Source organism: Piliocolobus tephrosceles, chromosome 9 (assembly GCF_002776525.5).
Source record: "Piliocolobus tephrosceles isolate RC106 chromosome 9, ASM277652v3, whole genome shotgun sequence".
In the NCBI taxonomy this organism is placed as follows: Eukaryota; Metazoa; Chordata; class Mammalia; order Primates; family Cercopithecidae; genus Piliocolobus; species Piliocolobus tephrosceles.
The window spans coordinates 95,754,222-95,767,453 of NC_045442.1; positions in this window are offsets into that span (position 1 = coordinate 95,754,222).

Consider the following 13,232-nt stretch of genomic DNA (forward strand, 5'->3'; position numbering starts at 1 on the left):
TCAAACAAATTTACAAGAAAAAAACAAACAACCCCATCAAAAAGTGGACAAAGGACATGAACAGACACTTCTCAAAAGAAGACATTCATACAGCCAACAGACACATGAAAAAATGCTCATCATCACTGGCCATCAGAGAAATGCAAATCAAAACCACAATGAGATACCATCTCACACCAGTTAGAATGGCAATCATTAAAAAATCAGGAGACAACAGGTGCTGGAGAGGATGTGGAGAAATAGGAACACTTTTACACTGTTGGTGGGACTGTAAACTAGTTCAACCATTGTGGAAAACAGTGTGATGAACTCTCAAGGATCTAGAACTAGAAATACCATTTGACCCAGCCATCCCATTACAGGGTATATACCAAAAGGATTATAAATCATGCTGCTATAAAGACACATGCACACGTGTGTTTATTGTGGCACTATTCACAATAGCAAAGACTTGGAATCAACCCAAATGTCCATCAGTGACAGGCTGGATTAAGAAAATATGGCACATATACACCATGGAATAATATGCAGCCATAAAAAGGATGAGTTTGTGTCCTTTGTAGGGACATGGATGCAGCTGAAAACCATCATTCTCAGCAAACTCGCAAGAACAGAAAATCAAACACCGCATGTTCTCACTCATAGGTGGGAATTGAACAATGAGATCACTTGGACACAGGAAGGGGAACATCATACACCAGGGCCTATTGTGGGGAGCGGGCAGAGGGGAGGGATAGCATTAGGAGATATACCTAATGTAAATGACAAGTTAATGGGTGCAGCACACCAACATGGCACATGTATACATATGTAACAAACCTGCATGTTGTGCACATGTGCCCTAGAACTTAAAGTATAATAATAAAAAACAAAAAAATTTTTAAAAATAAAGTCAATATGGGCTGGGTACAGTAGCTCACTCCTATAACCCCAGTACTTTGGGAGGCCGAGGTGAGTGGATCACCTGAGGTCAGTTCGAGGCCAGCCTGTCCTATCGCTACTAACAAATACATATAAAAATTAGCCGGATGTGGTGGCGCATGTTTCTCCATAATAATCCCAGCTACTTGGAGGCTGAAGCAGGAGAATCACTTGAACCCGGGAGGCGGAGGTTGCAGTGAGCTAAGATCATGCCACTGCACTCTAGTCTGGATCACAGAGCAAGAATCCTTCTCAAAAAAATTAATTAATTAAAAGTCACTAGAAAAAAAATTCAAAAACTAAAATGTATTTAAAATATAGTAAATATAATGTCTTCAGTCTATGTACATCCCACCTATAAAATACTTCCTATAAGCAAACCAGGCTCAATCATTAAATCCTAGGAAATTCCATGAGGCATTTGCCACAAATGAGTTCTACGAATGGAAAGTGATGCTCAATTAGAACAACAATATGAAGCAGTGTATAGAAATTACATCCAAATTCAGGGCCCATCATGAAATGTGACTATAGAAACTCCACACTGCATATCCACCTGGATCAATATTTTCCAAACAAGCCATTGCTTTTGAAAGAAAACCAATTCTAGTTTGTTAGGCTCACTGGATGTTAACATTCATCTATCAAAACCACCAAGTACAAGAAGAATGTCATATCAGCACTTCATTCATTATCAGCACTTCATTCATTACCATTACTCAGCAATAAGCTGAGCCAACTAAACTGGAAATCCACTCACCCCCGAGAAGCAAGATCACCTTTCAACAGCTCCACAGCTCAGTCACATCCCAGTTCGCTTGTCTGGTGGAGAGGTTAGAGCTTCAATTTGCATGGCACTGACAGCATATCCAAAACCTTTACAGATGGGGTAAATTTTCACCATTAATAGCTAAATGGTTCCATTTCTACAATTCAGCTAATACTTGTTGAGGGTGTCCTCTGTACAATGCACTTTGGCCTCTATATTGGGGAACAAACGACCCATGATTGAGACACAGTTCTACTCTTTTAGGTTGCAGGGTACAAAAAAAATCTGGTACATAAATAAATGCTCAGATGCAAGGTAAACGGTGAGATGTCCAGCAGCTAACAAAGTTGGGTTGTGTTGAGGTGACCTGAGAAGGTTCCTGGGGAGAAGAGGAGGATTGCAATTCAAGAAATGGATCGGACAGGTGACAAGACAGAAATGATGGTATTCAAAGAATAGAAGACCATTTGAACAGAGGCTCAGAGGAAAGGAAGTGGGATTAGTGAATTAGGCTCGGGATTCAGGGGTGAAGAGGGAATTGAGGGGAAGGCGTGGAATATGAGAGATCTAGACACCAAGCTCAGATGAACGTTGGTCTCTAAGGAATGAAGAATCACTCAAAGGTTTCCAAGAGGAGTAGGGGAGCAGTGTGATCAGATGGTGTTTTTGGCAGATCTGTCTGTTGGCTCAGTGAGTGGGAAGGATGGGCGGGGAGGCGAGGGCTTCAGCAGGAACCCAGGCAGGCGGGAACACAAGCCAGGGCTAGAACAGTGAAGACAGAAACAAAGTGTTACCAGGAGACACTTCAGCAGCAGAAACTCCTCTCCCGAGGCCCATCTCAGTCACTGCTTTCCAAAAAGTGATTCCCAAACAGTAATTTTGTCTGTTTATATCAAAATCACAACTTTGTAAGGTCTTTATTTCTTTTTGGACATACATAAAGTAATACCATCACATTTTCTCTCTCTTGTGTAGAGAATTCTCCCAACCCAGATGTGCATATCATCCCAAAGTTAGGAGGCATCACTTGCTTTGAACAAACCCCACACTGAACAAATGAATACAGATATTTTACATGAAAGTCTTCAACAACACAATTCAAGTGCAAGACTAGAAACCCATTCTCCAAAGTTCAAAAACTGAGTTTGAACATAAGCTCCTAGGTTTCTGAAGGTAGAAAGCGGCAGGCATAAAATCTCAAAGCTCACATTTCTGATAAATTCCAAAAGCTAATGAGTGTTGAGTCCCTTACCTCTGCTTCCTCAGGTCAGCTTTCTAGAATCCTAGCATGCAGAAAGTGCTTGGGGAGCTCCCAACTTTGTCATAAATGTGCTCATGGCGGGAACAGTAATGCAATATAATTATAATTCAGACTTACTGGTGTGCAAAATTTATTTAAAGATTTTTATCAAAGAGCCTCACAGCGCATTGAGTATCTTTGGAGCACTTCCTAATATTAGATATTTTACAATTCTTTCTGTAGATCACTCTTACAGTGAGTGACCTGGTAGAAAGGGGTCTGTCACTGCATTCCCATTTCATAAATAAGAACAGGTCTCACATCATATAATAAGGTAGATAGCAGCACTCTGCTGGAAGATTTGATAGTAATCATCACCCTTAAACAAACACAAAATTTATATCTCTATATTGTTATGGACTGAACTGTGTCCCCACAAAATTCACATGCTAAAGTCCTAACACTGGGACCTCAAAATGTGGCTGTATTTGGAGACAAAGCCTTTAAAGAGGCAATTATGTTAAAATGAGATGATTAGGGTGGGCTCTATTCCAATATGACTGGTTTCTTAGAGGAAGAGATTTGGGACTGGGCATGGTGGCTCATGCCTGTAATCACAAAGCTTTGTGAGGCTGAGACAGCAGAATCACTTGAACCCAGGAGTTTGAGGCTGCAGTGAGCCATGATTGCTACACTGGACTCCAGCCTAGTTGACAGCATGAGATCCTGGCTCTAAAAAAAAAAAAAGAAGAAGAAATTTAAACACAAACTAGTGGAAACACAGGGAGAACATAGCCATTTGGAAGCCAAAGGGAGAGGACTTAGAAGAAACCAACCCTGCAGATACCTTGATTTCAGATTTCCAGCCTCCAGGACTGTGAGAAAATAAATTTCTATTGTTTGAGCCATCCAGTCCGTGGAATTTTGCTATAGCAGTCCTAGTAAATTTTTCTTTTTTTTTTTTTTTTTTTTGGAGTCTCCCTCTGTTGCCCAGGCTGGAGTGCAGTGGTGTGATCTCGGCTTACTGCAAGCTCCACCCCCCGGGTTCATACCATTCTCCTGCCTCAGCCTCCCAGGTAGCTGGGACTACAGGCACCTGCCACCACGCCCGGCTAATTTTTTATGTATCTTTAGTAGAGACGGGGTTTCACCGTGTTAGCCAGGATGGTCTCGATCTCCTGACCTCGTGATCCACCCACCTCAGCTTCCCAAAGTGCTGGGATTACAGGCGTGAGCCATCGCGCCTGGCCGCAAACTTTTATATATGTCTAATATATATAAAATAAATTATTAAAATTATAATATATAAGTACATATTGTATATAATATATAACAATTATATATAATTGTATATATTACATATAATATAATGTAAATATACATATACTACATATATTATGTATAATACATAATTATACATAATATATAATTATATATTATACTTATATATAATTGTATATTGCTTTTTAAATTATATATTAGCAAACTATTTCTATATTATGTATTAGCAAAGTCATACATATAATACGCATACATAATTATATTATATATAATATACAGTGTGTATATATATAATTAGTGTGTGTGTATATATATATGATTTTAGTGTGTATTTCAATAGACCATACAGATAGAGTTTGGTGAAATGAAAAAAAAGAGCAAGAATAAGTGGTTTAATTGTTTGCCTGCTCTGTTGTGGAAGGGCTTGGAATTGGAAGACCTTGGTCTGTCACCAACCAGACATGTGATCCTGGGAAAATCACTTAATCTCTCTAACTTTCCATTTTCTTATAGGTTGACTAAGGCACTGTGAAACAAGGTGAGTATTTTTCAAACTGTGTGGAGCAGAATCCCAGGGTTTCTAGAAGATGCCCCAGGAAGTGCCTGAAACAGCAAGAGGAGTTGCACCTCTCCCTCTTTATTCCTTAGGGTTTTGCATTAAAACATAGGAATTTATCTTTAATGAGAGAGCTTGAGAAAGAAAGACACTGCCAGCTCACCTTGAAGGCTACTCTGGCCCTAATGCTTTGTATACTTCTATCAGGCAGCAGACACATCTCTACTTGTTAGTTCTGTGTTTGTGTCATATCCAAGTAATCATAACAATAATGCAAGTTAGCCAACTGACTAGCCTTAGAAATATTTATTATACTGTTACCCAGAGTTTCACAACCTCATCGCCATTGAAATTCTGGTCTAGTTAACTTTTTGGTGTGGAAATTATCTTATGTGTTATAGAACATTTAGTAGCAACCTGGCTCTACCTACTACATCCCAGTAACACCATCACCAGCATCCCACTTGTGACACCTGAGCATATCTCCCCAATTACTCTTGCCATATTTCCCTGCCTCCAGTCCAACCTTCAATCCATTCCCCATGTCAGAAATGTGTCTTCAACAAGGTGACTGAACCTCTCTGCAGCATGAAATCTTAACCCCTGATCCCATTTAGGGGAAATATTACTTTTATTACATATAAACCCTATTGGTATCTGGTCCTGGCCACATTTCTAACCTCAAATTTCACCACCCCTCAACACAGACCTTCCTGTACTAAAATCCTTCATGTAAAATCCTGGAAGTTCTCTGGAATGCATCATATTCTCTCAAGCCTCTCTGTTCTTTCCCCATGTTCTTTCCTTTGCCTAGAAGGTCTTTCTTCTGCTAATGCCCATTCATCCTTCAAGACTGAGTTTAAACATTATCTTCTCCAACAAATTTCTTTTTTAATTCTTCTTCTTCTTTTTTTTTTTTTTTTTTTTTTTTTATTGTGAGATGGAGTCTGGCTCTGTCACCCAGGCTGGAGTGCAGTGGCGTGACCTCTACTCACTGCAACCTCTTTCTCCTGGGTTCAAACAATTCGCCTGCCTCAGCCTCCCAAGTAGCTGGGATTACAGGCACCCACCAACACACCCGGCTCATTTTTGTATTTTTAGTAGAGATAGGGTTTCACCATGTTGGCCAGGCTGGTCTTGAACTCCTGACCTCACGTGATCCACCTGCCTTGGCCTCCTAAAGTGCTGGGATTACAGGCGTGAGCCACCACATCCAGTCTCTCCAACAAATTTCATACTGCCTCATCAAGGCAGAATCAGCTGCTCCATCTTCACTACTACATTGTAATGATTTGTTTATCTGTCTGTGAGTGTCCCTGGTGCAAAGGCTGTGTCCTGTAGGTCCTCAATAAACATATATTGAATGAATGAATGGTTCCATCCTCCACTGCTCAGTTTTACTCTTTAGGAAATGCATTAGTATACTGTGAAAACAATCAGGTAGAACTTAAAACACAGAATTACACTTACATTTGGCTCAAGAAAAGCATCCATGGCAAAGCCAAAATCAAAGGCACTTATTTAATTCCCACACACTGAAGAAGAGAAAAAATGCCTTTAAAAATAAGTCTTGCGAGCACTTTCATTTTCTGCCCAAGGGAGAAAATATACTCCTGAACTGGGATAGCACAGAATAAAGAAAGTGTTCATCTCTAGAATCACAGTAACATCTGCATCATGTTAAAACTTGTATCATGGATTTATAGGGATGGGCTAAACTAAACTGTTGCCACTGAGATTAATGGACCATTTTTTCTAACAATGTGCTCTCAGTACTACTAAAGCTCAAGTAATAAAACCGCATGGTTGGAGCTCCACAAGGAAATTCCTACTGCAGATGGGCAGAACTGTAATCAAGTTCTGAACTGAAATAAACTTCATCATAATGTTCTGTACAATTTCTAAGTGATAAAAGGGTTATTTTGTGATTAATAATAACAGACACTGTATTTTTTACCCTGGGAATGTTCGAAATAGCTATTAATGAACCCAAAGCATTTTCCATTATTATTAAATTGACTGATGTGGGTCACGAAGCTATAGATCAATGCTGAATTAATTCTGAAAGCCAACTTTTTACTGGGGATTAAGGGGAACAGCACAATCACTGTGCACCTTATGTCATTTTCTTGAAGACAACAAAAGCAATGGAGTTTCCTACTATTCAAGTTCACCAGCCAAACCAGACCTATTAGGGTCAGTTTGGTGTGCACTGGAATTCTCATAGGCAAATAGCTGCTTCTAGGATATGCTCGTGATCAAAAGACACAGGAACATTTAACAATTAGCAGTCAAGTGAGTGGCAAAATAAACCATTTCAGCTTAAGTAGCTAGTTCAACTAACAATGAAATAACCCCCAATGCACAATGGACATGCAATCAATTGGGAGCTGGTAAATAACAAGCATGTTACTTTTTTTACATGTAACATACAAACATGAAATATTCCTGGTAAATAATATTTTGAAAACTGACAAAAGCCTCTGACTCATTTCAGCTCCATTTCCAGTATGTATTTTCTTATAATTGCAAATAGAAAAATCTCAATAATAAACTGTGTTTATCCGCATTGTTATAAAGGAATACCTCAGACTGAGTCATTCATGAAGAGGTTTATTTGGCTCGTGGTTCTGCAGGCTATACAAGAAGCATGCTGCTGGCACCTGCCTCTGGTGAGGCCTCAGGAAGCTTCCACTCATGGCGGAAGGTGAAGGGGAGACAGGCTCATCATATGATTAAAGGGAACAGGAGAGAGACACAATCATTCGGAGAAAGAAAAGAAAGAGCAACTCCCCCATAACTCTTCCTTAAGGGAAAGAAAGCCTTTCCCAGAGATCTCCCAGTGGACTTACTTCTAAGTGTCATTTTCCACATTGGTTCAAGGCCCTTATTAAACCAGGCCTTAGAAAAATTAATCAGATTAGCTCAGATGTCTTTTCTAAGGCTGCGCTGAGTGGTGAGGGGTCAACTTCAATGACAACAGCAGGTAAAACATTGCTTCCCCCTTCCGGCATCTCAATGAAGAGAGCTTGAACCCCTAGGACAGGACAGATCCACAGATAGAAGGAATTGGATCCCTAAATCACCACGTGGTGCAAATGGTCCTGCTGGCCACAAACATCTACATTGGACCATTTTGTGAGCGAGAAACTTCTTGGAAATTATTAAGCTACTGAATCAACCATAATTATCTGTTGCAGCAGCTGAGGCTAGGGTATTTATAGAGGTTTCATTTTTTGTTTGTTTATTTTTCTTAGAGACAGGATCTTGTTCTCTTGTCCAGGCTGGAATACAGTGGCATAATCATAGCTCACTGTAGCCTCAAACTCCTGAGCTCAAGTAATTCATCTGCCTCAGCCTCCTATGTAGCTAGGACTAAAGGTGCACACCACCACACCCACCTAATTTTTAAATTTTATTTTTAGATACAGGGTTTCACTGTGTTGTCCAGGTTGGACTCAAACTCCCAGTCTCAAGTGATCCTCCCACTTTGGCCTCCCAAATTGCTGGGATTGCAGGGATAAGCCACCACATCCAGCCTTTATGAGGATTTTTGAAACAATGCAAATTTGTTGAGAATAACTGGATTCATATTCAGGAATCCAGGTAACATAAAAGCCCTGTATGTCAGTTATAGTCATTGTATCCCAAAGAATTCATACTGGGTGTTGACATCTGTCTCCAGTTCTCCTCAGGAAAGAGCTTGTGAAATCCCCCAAGTGTGACCAAGCACTGGTTCCATGTCCCGTGGCCATTCTGGAATAGCTGACTCTCTTTTTTTTTTTTTGGTTGTTTATTTTTGTTTTTGTTTTTGTTTTGAGACAGAGTCTTGCTTGTTGCCCAGGCTGGAGTGCAGTGGGGCAATCTCGGCTCACTGCAAACTCCACCTCCTGAGTTCAGATGGTTCTCCTGCCCCAGCCTCCCGAGTAGCTGGGATTATAGGTGTGTGCCACAACCCCCAGTTAATTTTTGTATTTTTGGTAAAGATGGGGTTTCACCATGTTGGCCAGGCTGGTCTCGAACTCCTGACCTCAAGTGATCTGCCGGCCCCAGCCTTGGCCTCCCAAAGTGCTGGGATTACAGGTGTGAGCCACCGCACCCAACCTGGAATATCTGCCTCTTGATTCAAGGAGTTCCCTGTGTGTTTTGCTTGATGGCTGCAGGTTGTGTATGGATTTCTACCGAAGTGCCTGCTCGCTCGCTCGCTCTCTCTCTCTAGGTTTTTTTTTTTTTTTTTTTTTTTTTTGGAGACAGGGTCTTGCTCTGTCACCTAGGCAGGAATAATACAGTGGCACAATCATAGCTAACTGCAGCTTTGACTTCGCAGGCCCAAGTGGTCCTCCCACCTTAGCCACCCAAGTAGCTGGGACTATAAGCATGTGCCACCACACCCGGCTTAGTTTTTTAATTTTTTTCTGGAGACAGGGTCTCACTATGTTGCCCAGGCTGGTCTCAAACTCTTGGACCCAAGTGATCCGCCCACCTCAGCCTCCCAAAGGGCTGGGATGACAGGCGTGAGCCACAGCACCTGACCTGCTTTCCTTTAGTACTCTTGCCAAATTCTGACCACAAGCCCACACGGCTGCAGTTACTGTCTCTCCAACAGGATGATGTAATGCGAATGCACGCTTACTCCCTCTGTCTCATCAGCTTCTGCCCTGTGGTTACTGGCGAGGGACAGAGAGGGGAGCAGAGCTGGTGGGGACCAGGGCAGGGGATTGTTAACATTGTTTTATGGAGAAGATGAGCTTCTTGCTTAAAGTTGGAAACTAAAACTTCTTCTTCTCCAATTTTTGCAGCATTGACCGTTTAACACTATCAAGCATTCTTCCTGCAGCAGTCATTTGAGATGATTATTATTTATTCACCCAGCATTGTCTAATTTATGCTTGCATGAGAAAAAAGCATTTTTTAATATTCTACGACATATGGAGATTAAAGTTTGTGTAAGGCCAAAATGTGGAGTTTGGAGAACACACTTCTTGAAAATCAAATTAAAGCATTCAAGGACATTTTCCTCAGTCTTAGTGAGACAATATTCCAAAAAGAACAGGCACAGAAATGATTTTTAACCTTTCAAAAGCATTGGAGTAAATGAAAATTCTTCAAAGCAAAATGAGTATGTGACTCCCTTCCTGATTCTATTCCTGTATCAAAACCAAGGGTTGGAGGGGAGTGGAAGGGGAGAGGTTTGGAATGCACCAATTTTGATTCAATTGGTTGAGAAACGTTTTGTGAAATAAATGGAGTTTTCGGAGTTTAGGTAATGACACCAGAGAAAAAATTGAGCGCACCAAGGTTGAAGGCAGCGACTGGAGAGTAAGCTGCCCTGACCCAGGCAAAGCTCTGAAATGAAACAGAATGAATAAATGTAAAAGTTCATTTGATCTTCTCTTGTCCATTCAATCAGAAGCTTGGATTCAGAGCTAGACACAAACACCTTTTTACTGCGTCTACAAAATGTGTCTTGTGCCAAAATCCTGACTCGCACCATGATTTGCCACAAAATGTTTATCTCTCTAGCAACAAAATATAGCAACAAGATAAATGAACAAGGCACAGATTTTCTACTAAGCTGTCATCATTCAGCTAGTTCATACTCCTCTCCTAAAGTTGAATTAGAAGGTGATAGTCACCTTCATTTGTGAAAATTGAATAAGGGAAATTTAGAGGGGAAAAAAAGGCAGAGAATTTTGTTTGCTTTGGTTCCAAGAGGAACCAGGCAGAGAAAAAAATTTAATTTGTGCCAAAAACATAAGTTCTCCAGAAGAACAAGATTCACTATCCAAAGCAACTCACTCCCCCAGAAGTTTCCCTCATTTGCCATAATTATCCTGCTTAAGGACTTGAAGAGTATGTCATCATGGGATGTGAGAAAGAAGCTTGCAACGTTTCTATTTCAACCACCTTATTTTACAAATAAGGAACCAAAGGTCCAGAGAAAACCTGTGACTTTCCCAAGATTCAGTCAGGGATTCTGAATCGCCTGAGCCAGGCTTGTAACTCAGGGAATTCCCACTGCAGGAAACTTTGCACTCATGGAAAGATGTTCTCCAGTCACAAAAAAAGTAGCCTCTTGCCATCTCTAGGACAGTTCTTAAATAGTGCACTTCTAACTAGGGAAAAGAATAAGCAAGGTCGTAGGCATTTGAACAAGTTGTCTGAAAGATACTTGCTTTTTCTGGATAAAGTCATGCCTTCAGTTCACTCGTTAGGAATTTAATTAGTAAATCTACCTCTGAAAACACCATTCAGCTCTCTTAAGCAAAATAAATGCAAATGTGCACCAAGTTTCATTTTTATCTCATGAACTGAAGCATATTTTCCCAATCTGTCAGAAGAATGTATGTGCTTTGGGAGGCCGAGGTGGGAGGATAGCTTGAGCTTTCGACGTCAAAGCTCCAGTGAGCCAGGATTGCACCACTGTTCTCCAGCCTGGGAGACAGAGCAGGATCCTGTCTCAAAAAAGAAAAAAAGAAAAAGAAAAGAAAAAGAATTTGGGAAGTCTGATAAAGATGGAAGTAATAAACACTGGGGATTCGAAAAGTGAAGAGGATGGGAAGGGGAAAGGGTTGAAAAATTACCTATTGGGTATAATATTCACTATTTGAGAGATGAGTTCACTAGCAGCCCAGTTCTCACCGTATGCAATATGCCCATGTAACAAGTATGCACACGTATCCTCAGAATCTAAAATAAAATTACATTTTAAAAACTAGATTAAAAAGAAAGAATTTGTGGCCAGGCATGGTGGCTCACATCTGAAATCCCAGCACTTTGGGAGGCCAAGGCGGATGGATCACTTGAGGTCAGGCATTGGAGACCAGCCTGGCCAACATGGTGAAACCCTGTCTCTTCTAAAAATACAAAAATTAGCTGGACGTGGTGGCACACACCTGTAATCCCAGCTACCTGCGTGGCTGAGGCATGAGAATTGCTTGAACCCATGAGGTGGAGGTTGCAGTGAGCTGAGATCACACCCCTGCACTTCAGCCTGGGTGACAGTGAGACTCAAGAAAGAAGGGAAGGGAAGAGAAGGCAAGGGAAGGGGAGGGGAAGGGAGGGGAGGGGAGAGGAGGGGAGGGGAGGGGAGGGGAGGGAATTTGTGAAATCTGAACCACTCCCTTCAGAAGCCATTGAGATATTGTAAATGGGACCTATCCATTAATACCATTGTGTTTCTAATGCCATTGGTAATGTTATATGCACAAAAGCTGTGATCCGTGGCATAAAACTACCTTTAATTTTCTACTTCCACATAGTTATTAAACACGTAACCTAACAACATGTAAATTAGCAATGGTGAGTGCGGGGAGGGGAAATGTGGTTAGAAATTCTGCAAAACTCATGGGGAAGGAAAAAAAAGAGGAAAAAGCTTATTTTAATAGAGTTTACATATTGGAATTAGCTGTATCTACTGAAAAAATATTTATGAAAACATAATCAAGACTTTTTCAAACTTTCTGCTTCCTCTTTAACATTCACTTCCAATATTTTCATAATCAGTTTAGCATTACACTCATTTTTCTACCTTGGCTCTTATTTTTAAGCCATCTGAATTTACATAAAGCAAAAACAGATTAATATTGGCAAATTTTTATATTTGTGAGTTAAAATAACAAAAATCACTATTTCAATAAAAGCTGCAAAAGGCAGGCATTGTGTGGACTTCATTATGGAAATATTCTAAAGCAAGGCAAAGATTTACAAAAGATAATATTAGGAGCAGAATGCATCTGCCATCTCTTTCCACTCCAGAAAGATTAATAATAGACCTGTGATAATAGAGAGACTTTAGGGTTTTGTTTGTTTTAAACACTACAATTCCTTCCCAACTGCTGTCAAAAATATACTGTTCTCTTCCTATACTCACTTCTCTACTCTACTGCTTGTCTTTTTCTCTGCACCAGCAAAAGCATATTATTATTATTAATAAGGGAAGAAGAAATTAATGGAAATTGAGAATGGAAGAGGGAAGGAAGGAAGAAGAGGGGAAACCCTAAAACTAAGGGACTCTGTATAATTAGCCTTCAACCTTCCATTTCATTTGCTCATCTATTGTAACAGTGAGTGGCCCATCATCCTAAGCAGTCACCCTAAAACAATCATTTTGTGATTGATGTATTAATAGGTGATCTCGATTGACCATGTAAATTGGCCCTAGAAACACGTCTACTGAGCTAAAAAGAGTTCTGGACTTATGTATGTATGAGTCCATAAGGAATACTCAGTTCCACTTGGCAACATTAAATGGAAAAACAAAATTATTAAAAAGGTCAGCAATCAGGCAAATAAACATCAGGAATTTTGACTTTCCTAGCCAACCAGTTAACTTTTTCCCTCCCTTCTTAAATACAGAAATTTTATGTAAAATAAACAGTCAGCTTGGCTCGGCCCTTGGAGACTTTGTTTCTTGAGGAGCACTTTGGTACCAACTACACATGAAATATTTTTTGCAGTCAGAA